The 10,315-nt window shown below is 35.7% G+C and overlaps 1 protein-coding gene and 1 long non-coding RNA gene across 3 annotated transcripts in view; one reads left to right on the top strand and one right to left on the bottom strand.

Moving 5' to 3' along the window:
* Positions 1-298: 298 nt before the first annotated feature.
* Positions 299-3,383, bottom strand: LOC106059091 (uncharacterized). Its single transcript, XR_001216151.2, has 3 exons — positions 3,305-3,383; positions 2,718-2,931; positions 299-1,089 (listed from the first exon to the last, which is right to left on the bottom strand). It is a non-coding gene; the product is annotated as an uncharacterized LOC106059091 (long non-coding RNA).
* The window catches only part of LOC106075154 (uncharacterized), a 62,865-nt gene continuing 55,373 nt past the window's right edge, over positions 2,824-10,315 (top strand). Inside the window, exon 1 of one of the 2 annotated variants that reach the window (XM_056004146.1) lies at positions 2,824-2,963. The gene's annotated coding sequence lies outside the window, so the exon portion shown is untranslated. Of the gene's footprint in view, positions 2,964-3,629; positions 3,733-10,315 lie in introns of those variants that run through there. The other variant, XM_056004147.1, reaches the window with a different exon arrangement.

The following is a 10,315-nucleotide window of genomic DNA, read 5'->3' as shown; positions in this document are numbered from 1 at the left end:
GCTCAATATTTGTAGAAGTGTTTTGCGAGAACGTTATAACCCAAGCTAAGAACACCATTATTCACACATAAAATGGTAGAGCATTAGTTTCAAAATGAAGAACAAATGCAAACCCAACGGCTTTATTGGGATTTGTAAAACATCGTTGAAAAAGGTATCTACATTTGCACGCACGTTGTTTGCTTAGTGCTGCTTTTAGTTAAGATGGAATTTTTTAGGAATCAAATAGAAAAACATTAAAAATACTTTTTTTTTAAAAAGACAATAACTCCTTTATACAACTTATATAACGATTATATTTATCTTAATAACTAATGATCATTACATTAAAAGCATGGAACATTTTCCCCCAGCCCCATCCCCCCGTTCCCAAATAAAGAATCCTAGTTCAGCGGATATGTAGATCTACTCAACTTTAGAACATGACAATTATATGTAGAGCTAGAAGATGATGCGCAAAATTATCCTAAACATTAATTTATTCCAATCTTCAATGAATAATGTCTACATGAGGACCTATCTCAAGTTGTAGTGTCCATTTACGATCAATATTTTCTCGTTCTCTAACCGTATTTAAACTCATTTCTTTCTTTTTTTAACGTTAAAAAATGATAAAGGTCAAACCAGTGTTTGTCCCGTATGGCCATTGAGCTAGTAACTCTTTTCTTAGTCCAATACTCAAATAACATTTGCATATGGAACCTTGCAAAAAAGACATGGGAATATCTTCCTGACACAGCTAAACATGACAATGTGTTTGACAACCTGTGGGCCTACAAACTCTTTCATGACATGTTCATCGAGTGGGTTGGCTGAGACGTTGTGTAGTTTCAACTGCCATGACGACAACTAAAGGGATCGTCACTATATTTTATACGTGTCAAGTGGTTGGTGTCAGAGACAACCATCATGAAGAAGTCAAAGCAACGTTGTTCAAGACATCATCTAAAGAACAGACTGGCCATATGGAGAAGGAGAAAGTGGTGACTGCAGACAACATTGTGGATAGATTCCCTGACGTATGTGGCTGCCACCGACCGACTTGCACCAGTACTGACCAACCTTCACTACCTTGTAATGCACCTGAATCTGTTCGGGACAAAAAGAGCGTAGAAAAGAGAAATGTTATAACTCTGCTCCCTCACGATCCTTATGGTGCGAACCAAATCACTGTCAAACACGAATGAAAGAAGACTTGTTGATACGAGAAGAGAGACTGTTTTGATCAGGCTGAAGGGATCAGAAAGAGACAGGAGTCTGAGCTATCTGGAACATAGAGCCGTCCTTCATGCTACCACAGAACTGGATTAAGGGCCTGGAGAGACACTGGGAATTGTGATTTGTCTGAGATGGTAGGTATCTGACTGGAGCAGAGAAGTTATGTTACTGACATAAATAGAGTAGGAATGTTTATGACAAGAATAGAAAAGGTATGTGTGAAGCAGAAACAGAATAAATCGAACAGGAACAGAAAAAGTTTGTGTTTCAAAGGAACATAAAAGTTATGTGTTAGACAGAAACATAGAAGGTATGTATTTTAAAGTAACATAGAAGGTATGTGTTTGACAGGACCATAGAAAGTATTTGTTTGACAGAATCATAGAAGGTATGTGTTTCAAACAATTGGATGGCTGCCTAGTCGCGCGGTTTGCGCGCTGGACTGTCGTTCGGATTTATCGACGTCGAGGGTTCAAACCCTGCCCGCTCCCATCCCCCGTCGTCCTGCGGGAGGTTTGGACTAGGAAGTAAACTATCTTCAACTCTGAAGGAACATCCGAAACATGTAAAACAAAACATTTTTTTACAAAAGAACATAGACATGTTTGACATAAACATAAAAGGTATGTGTTTGACAGGAACATAGAAGGTATGTGCTTGACAGGAACATAGAAGGTAAGTGTTTCAAAAGAAAAGAGAAGGTATGTGTTTGACAGAAACATAGAAGGAATGTGTTTGACATGAACATAGAAGGAATGTGTTTGACATGAACATAGAAGGTATGTGCTTGACAGGAACATAGAAGATATGTGTTTCAAACGAACAGAGAAGGTATGTGCTTGACAGAAACATATATGTGTTTGACATTAGCAGAGAAGGTGTGTATTCCACAGAAACAGAGAAGATTTGTGTTTGACAGCAAAAGAGAAGTTATGTATTAGACAGCAACAAAGAAGGTATGTATTTGACATGAATAAAGAAGGTATGTATTGCAGAGAAGAAGAATGAGCAAAGCCTCTTAAAGTTTGAGAACGACAGAAAGAAACTTACCACTAGAGATAGAAGGAATGAGAAAGTAAGAAAAAGAAAGGGTAAGAGAGATCTCAAGACAGAACCAAATGACGTGTGAGAAATGCAGGGACAGACAACCAAGGGGAGAGGAACAGAAACAGACAATGGGACAGAAGAAGGTAGAGAGATTTGTAGACAAACAAAGATAGTGTAAGACAGTCACACAGTGAGGAATAAGATACAGAGGCAAACAAAACAGGCGGAGACAGAGAGAGAGAGAGAGAGAGACTTAAATATAAGCACAGAGAAAGGCAGAGAAAAAAAACAAAAAAGAGATAAAAAGGGAAACATAGATCAATAAATACAGACAAACAATGTAAAACAAAAAGAGAGAAAGCTTTAACGTAGAAAAGAAAAAGGTTTGTGTATTGAAAGACACCTATTAGTAAGTGGCGGGACATGATATTCACATTAAACGTTACCCTGACCTCCTAGCAACCGTTCCACTCGCTTGCATCTATCATTGGAAAAAGTGTGCTGCTCAATGTTTAATGACACGTGGGCTCAATATATTGATGTTACGTCCCCGGATCTCTTTCTCCATTTAGGGATTTTTTTTCTGTTGTGTCTTTAGTTTAAAATTCTTCACATAACTGCGTGGTTTAAATGCGTTCGATGTTCGTATTATTTAAAAACTATTTTCTGTATGGACAAAAGAATATTCTATCAACATGGTAAAGTTATCATTAAGTAGTTTATAACTATAAATAAACATTTTAAAGATGGTAGAAATTAAAGGTATAATCTAGACTAACTAATAAATTCTATTTTTTTAATTCATTAAACTCGCCAAATATGGGAAAGAAACAATGGCTTTTGGTGAATACAATTATAATGTGATATGTCAAAAAAAAATTCCTATTTTGAACTAGAGGAAGTAGTTTGTTGATAGGAGTATTAAAGACAGTAACAAAGACAGATATTCACACCTACAAGTTGCCAGATGGAATCAAGAAGTTTTTATTCTTATTAGCTTGCAAACTTTTAATGGGTTAAAAATAGTTGGATACTAGACCTGGATTTCGAAAATGGCTGTAACGACTTTCTTATGAATATGACAGTTACTAGCTCATTAACTACATAGTGGTTTGATCGTAAATTTTTTAAAATTTCTTAAAATTAAATCTGGTCTATTTTGAACACTCTTCAGTGGAAATTCCCGCATGTATTCAGTAAAGAGTTTTAAAAATAGTCATTCAGGAACATTTTGCACACCGTCTTAGGTAAAAATCATTAGTTAGACTACTAGAATTAATTTCTGACAATATGCAAATGTAGCCTATATGTCACCGTCAAAGTTCGAAATGCTGCATTCGCGCGTTTTCAGGAAAAGTACAAAACACAGAAATATATTATACCTAGACTGGACATGGAAATCTCTAACACTACACAAAAATGTGAAAAACTTCAAAAAAGCTGAATTTTGTAAAGTAGATATAAGAGGTATTTTTTTTTAACCCTAACCTATGTAACAAATAATTTAATGTCTAGATCTAGTAATGGATCTTATTCACTAATCGTAAACAAACAACCTTTAGCTACGTGATTCTCTATCTCTTCTCTACAAAATTACGATCTAATTTGTAATACACAATGACTATCACGTGACCATTTTTTTCGTTGTTTTATCAATATTTTCACGTGACTAAATGTTGTTTGTTTACGATTGGTGAATGAGGTCCATTAAACATCGAAAATGAGAGCACTCTCGTCTCATATTTATTAATATCAGGTGACCGAGCCTCGCTCGGATAAATAATTTGTTAAGGAAGGATATATACCCGAAGTTATTTTGGGAATATTGTTGTAATTACGTAAATGAACGATCGGGTAAAGACTATCAATCCGAAGAGTTGCTTTTTCGTTCTGTCAGTTCTCAATGTAATTGTGTACATGGCGATTAGAATAGAAAGTCCCCCCAACAGTAGGCCTATAGAAAACCACAGCTCACGTCTTAACGTTTTACATTGCTTCTTTCGCGTAAAACTATTGGGCTATTGTTGTAATTACGAAAATGAACGATCAAATAAAGACTACTAATCTGAAGAGTTGCTTTAGTGTTCTGTTAGTTCTAAATGTAATTGTACATGGCGATTAAATATAAAGTCTCTTAAGTCCTCCTATAGCCTAGACCAGTGATGCTCAACCTAATTTGACCTGCGGGCCATTTTAACTTTCGACACGCGTGTTGCGGGCCACATCAACATAATGGTAAAATATGAAATCAAAATTCACTTGAAACCATTTGAAACTATTGGATCTAGTTCTTACATTAATTAATGGGATAGTTAAAGTCTATCATTTTTTACGCGTCTAAAAAATGTTGCTTCATTTCTACTTTAAATGAGAGCAGCATTGTAGCTACTTTTACCACCAACTATTTTCTTGTCTCTTTTTGGCCAATCTTTTATACGCAGCTCAAACCAAGAAGGCTCAAACCAAGAAGGCCTTCATATTTGTTTTATAATGCCACTGTATATGTTGTTTTTTTTTAAACATCCAGACTTTCTTTACAAAACAAACTATGTTGGCTTATTATCATGTTCCACAAAAAAGATCCATTCACTTATCCGGGTAGATTCTACATTCAGAGTTCCATTGCACAAACTCATACTCGTTAAAGGTCATGGTACCAATCCATCAGAGAAACAAGTGAGGGCCCTAACAAAGGTAAAGATATATTTTAAACTTTTTTTTGAAGGGGAGAGAATTTATTACTTTATGTGCCGACTTTTCGGCGGGCCGGATGCAACCACGACGCGGGCCGGTTCTGGCCCGCGGGCCGTACTTTGGGCATCACTGGTCTAGACTAACCACAGCTCACATCCGTCTTATAGTTTATAGACTTAAATCATTGAATTAGTTTTCTAAAGAAACGTTTCCGTGGGGCACCTCTGTTACGCCAAAAAAATATGTTCGTCCCCCATACGAGATACGTGCCCTGTTCAGCCTGACTGTCGGACTATAAGAAGTTCATAACGGCTTTTGTAATCCATCCATCCATCCCAGTGGTGCTACAGCCCGTGGAGGGATATGGCCTGCTTTTACAGATCTCTCCATTCAGATATCTCCTGGGCCTTCCGTCAACACGCCCTAACTCCAAGCTTTTTACCGAGGTTTATAATTAAATCAAAAGAGGCTGCAGCGTACGCAAATTCGTTGACCGCTAGATGGATATCATGTTAAGTGTGAGCAAGTAAGGCGTAGAGAAGCTGTGTTATGACCATTTCCTTTGTTTTGGTACAGGACAGTAGACACCGAAGCATGAACACATGGTAATAATTCACCAGCAAAATAATAAAAATAATAATAAGGCTTGTCTTCGAGTCCGAAGATTAATGAGGATTGCAGCTGTGACCTACATATTTTGCCACATCCAGGTCAAGCATAACCATTGTCCGCGGTGATCGATTAAGATTTTCTTTTAGCGTCTGTCCTCAGATTTTCTTTTGGTCTCAAATGTGTATCCGCGGCCTTTGTATAGAGGGAATTCTTTAAGTCCGACAGTTACGCTGGACAGAGCAGTATCTTGTATGGGAGACGAATCTCAGACGAACGTATGCCAAAGGCAGTCTTTTTTGGTGAGCTAAAAAGTGGTCGACGTAACACCGTAACACTTAAAAGACCAGTTTAGGCGCCAACTTGCCTTAGCTGACATAGAAGATAGCACAGAACGAGACAGCTGGAGGTCACCTGCAAAATAAACAACAATGTAAAATGTATCTACACCACTCTACGCAATTAAAGAGTAAACAATTTATTAAGCACTTAAAACACAATAACTAATCATACATCGGCACATTTAATTTCATTACTTTTCTTTCATAGTTCTATAATAAATCAATCTACAGTAAGATGGTGCGCAAATGTTTCATTAGGTCTATTGATTCTTTAGAACTCGTTATTGTTTGCAAAGAAATATTTTAGTGTACTGCGGTAAGCCTAGTGACGTAAGCAGCGTTTTTCCCGTTTACGTCATGGAAAATTTTCATTCATAAAACATTCTAGCCAAAATTAATTTTTCGATAATGAGGCATTTTCAAACCGATATAACGGTCGACCTCGAGTTTTCCCGATGTGGCCAATGAGTTGAGAATTTTTTTCTCACTAATATGCACATACCTTGAAATTTTAAAGAAAATCGTTGGAGCCGTTTTTGGAAAAAAAAAAAAAAAAAAAATATATATATATATATATATATATATATATATATATATATATATATATATATATATATATATAATATCAGGTGACCGAGCCTCGCTCGGATGAATAATTTGTTAAGGAAGGATATATACCCGAAGTCATTTTGAGAATATTTTTGTACCAGGTGGCCGAACCTCGCTCTGTTAAATAATTTCGGAAGGTTATATACCCGAAGTCATTTTGGGAATATTCTTGTAATTACGAAAATGAACGATCGGATAAAGACTACTAATCTGAAGAGTTGTTTTAGTGTTCTGTTAGTTCTAATTGTAGGCCTAATTGTACATGTCGATTAAATTTAAAGTCTTTTAAGTCCTCCTACAGTCTAGACAAACTACAGCTCACGTCCGTCTTATAGTTTTACAATCTATCTTTTGCGTAAAACTATTGTAGGCTTACTATTATTGGCTTGGAAGAAAGTCTTTGCAATGTAACTTCTCTACGTTATAGGGTAAAACATGCACTTAGTGACAAAGTAAAATGGCGCATTTTTTCTTATTAGACTTAAATCATGGCATTAGTTTTCTAAAGAAACGTTTCCGTGGGGCACCTCTGTTACGCCAAACAATATGCTCGTTACCCATACGGGATACGTGCCCTGCCCAGCCTGACAGTCGGACTATAGGAAGTTCATACCGGCTTTTGCCATCCATCCATCCTTGTGGTACTATGGCCTGCTTTTACACATCCATCCATTCAGATCTCTCCTGGCCCTAACTCCAAGCTTTTTACCGAGGTTTATAGTTAAATCAAAAGAGGCTGCAGTGTACTCAAACTCGTTGACCGCTAGATGGATATCATGTTTAGTGTGAGCAAGTAAGGCGTAGAGAAGCTGTGTTATGACCAGTTCCTTTGTTTTGGTACAGGAGAGGTAGACACTGAAGCATGAACACATGGTAATAATTCACCAGCAAAATAATAATAATAATAAGGCTTGTCTTAGAGTCCGAAAATTAATGAGGATTGCAGCTGTGACCTACATATCTTGCCACATCCAGGGCAAGCATAACCATTGTCCGCGATGCTCGATTAAGATTTTCTTTTAGCGTCTGCGTCTGTCCTCGGCAGCAAATTTTCTTTTGGTCTCAAATGTGTATCCGCGGCCTTTGTATAGAGGGAATTCTTTAAGTCCGACAGTTACGCTGGACAGAGCAGTATCCTATATGGGAGACGAATCTTAGACGAACGCATGCCAAAGGCAGTGTTTTTTTTTGGTGAGCTAAAAAGTGGTTGACGTAACACCGAAACCCTTAAAAGACCAGCTTATGGCGCAAACTTGACTTAGCTGACATAGAAGAGAGCACATGGTTGCATGCAACCTCAGAACGAGACAGCTGGAGGTCACCAGCAAAATAAACAACAAAGTAAAAGGTATCTACACCGCTCTACACAATTAAAGTGTAAACAACTTATTAAGCACTTAAAACACAATAACTAATCATATATCGGCACATTTAATTTCATTACTTTTCTTTCATAGTTCTATAATAAATCAATCTACATTAAGATGGTGCGCAAATGTTTCATTAGGTCTATTGATTCTTTAGAACTCGTTATTGTTTGCAAAGAAATATTTTAGTGTACTGCGGTAAGCCTAGTGACGTAAGCAGCGTTTTTCCCGTTTACGTCATGGAAAATTTTCATTCATAAAACATTCTAGCCAAAACTAATTTTTCGATAATGAGGCATTTTCAAACCGATATAACGGTCGACCTCGAGTTTTCCCGATGTGGCCAATGAGTTGAGAATTTTTTTCTCACTATTATGCACATACCATGAACTTTTAAAGAAAATCGTTAGAGCCGTTTTCGAAATAAAATTTATATATATATATAAATATAAATATATATACATACATACATACAAGAATTGCTCGCTTAAGAGTATAGGATATATATATATATATATATATATATATATATATATATATATATATACATACATACAAGAATTGCTCGTTTAAGAGTATAGGATATACATACATGCAATAATTGCTCGCTTAAGAGTATAGGGTTACAGTAGAAGTATTCGATCACTTTTTTGATAATTGCTGTAATGTTAAAAATTTTGCACTTTTCTTGTTAAAAAACACTTGTCTGTATAGACAGGGCAGGAAAAAAATTCTAAAAAAAATATTCAAAATTTTTTTATTGTAATCAGACACTTCAATATCAATTATATTTTCCTACATTCCTACAAATTTTCAAAAGAAAATAATAAGAAATGCACAAGTAGATAGCTTTTATATAAGAGTATGTTTACAAAACAAAATGGCCGCCGTTGCCATAGCAACAAAATTTTTAATTTTTTTTTTCTAGATTTTGAATAGGGTTTTGAATATATAACATTCCTGTATAATATCATTAGATTTGAAGCAAGGAAGGTTATATACCCGAAGTCATTTTGGGAATATTTTTGTAATTACGAAAATGAACGATAGGATAAAGACTACTAATCTGAAGAGTTGATTTAGTGTTCCGTTAGTTCTAAATTGTACATGGCGATTAAATATAAAGTCTCTAAGTCCTCCTACAGTCTAGACAAAACCACACCTCACGTCCGTCCTAATTTTAAAAAGGAGAAAAATCTGACCCAGGAAACTAAAGACCAGTATCACTTACCAGCATCACATTTAAAATCCTAGAACACTGTCACAACATGTGTTGTGGTGCCGGGGATTTCACTTGAATTAAAATAATTGAATAAATGACGATCTAGGATTCACAATAAAAGATTCTTTGTTAAAACACAACTCTGGAACTTTATTTAAATATAAAACGTAAGTACAGCTTATATACAAGTTACAGATCAACCAACACAAATAACATTACAAAGGCTTTAAATCAGAGCTCTTAGAAAACGCGACTGTCTACCTAGGAAATTCTTTTATCGACTGGCGTTCTTTCTACTCTCGTCAATTCTCTGGCGCTAAAATGTCTTTATTTATTTTCAAATCAACTAATAGATTTGCAACATCTTAATTACGTCTCGGGTAAAACCTGAGGCGCTGTCAAGGATCTAGATTTGTGGGGTAATTCCTGAGGCTCAGTCAAGGGTTTATATTTCTATTTACACATAAGCTTTTTAATGTGAAATATACAAAGAAATCTATAATGGCATCTGTGACAAACACATAATATGTAGCAACATCATAAACCACTTAGACAAACATAATCTCCTCACCCCATACCAATAAGGCTTTAGGAAATATAGATCATGTGAACCACAACTAATAGGACTAATTGATGATTTTTCAAAAGGTTTAGATAATAGTGAACAAATAGATGCTATCTGACTAGGCTTTTGACAAAGTTCACCACTATAGTTTGCTTAAAAAATTAAAATATTTCGGCATTAATGGTCCATTGCATCAGTGGATTAAAGATTTTCTGATAGGGAGAGAACAAACTGTAATAATAAATGGCTCTAAATCAACACCGATAACAGTAAACTCAGGGGTACCCCAAGGTAAACCACTTAGACTTAGTCTTAGGTCCACTACTATTTATAATTTACATTAATGATTTACCAAATTGCATTACTTCAGGAAAAAAAGTCAGATTATTTGCAGATGATTGCATAATATATAGAACAATAAAAACAACACAAGACACATATATTTTACAAAAAGAATTAGATGAATTACAGAAATGGGAATCAAATTGGAGCATGTCTTTCCACTCAGAAAAATGTCAGTTGTTAAGAGTAACAAAAAAACTAAAACAAATTAATTCCACTTATCTTAGTCATGGCAAACACGTAACAGTCATCAGTTTCTTCATTTGTCTCTTTCCGTTCGATTCGGTACATCTCGTTGAGA

Source organism: Biomphalaria glabrata, chromosome 11 (genome assembly GCF_947242115.1).
Source record: "Biomphalaria glabrata chromosome 11, xgBioGlab47.1, whole genome shotgun sequence".
NCBI lineage: Eukaryota > Metazoa > Mollusca > Gastropoda > Planorbidae > Biomphalaria > Biomphalaria glabrata.
The sequence above is the reverse complement of the archived record's forward strand: the minus strand, read 5'-3'. Positions and strand labels throughout refer to the sequence as shown.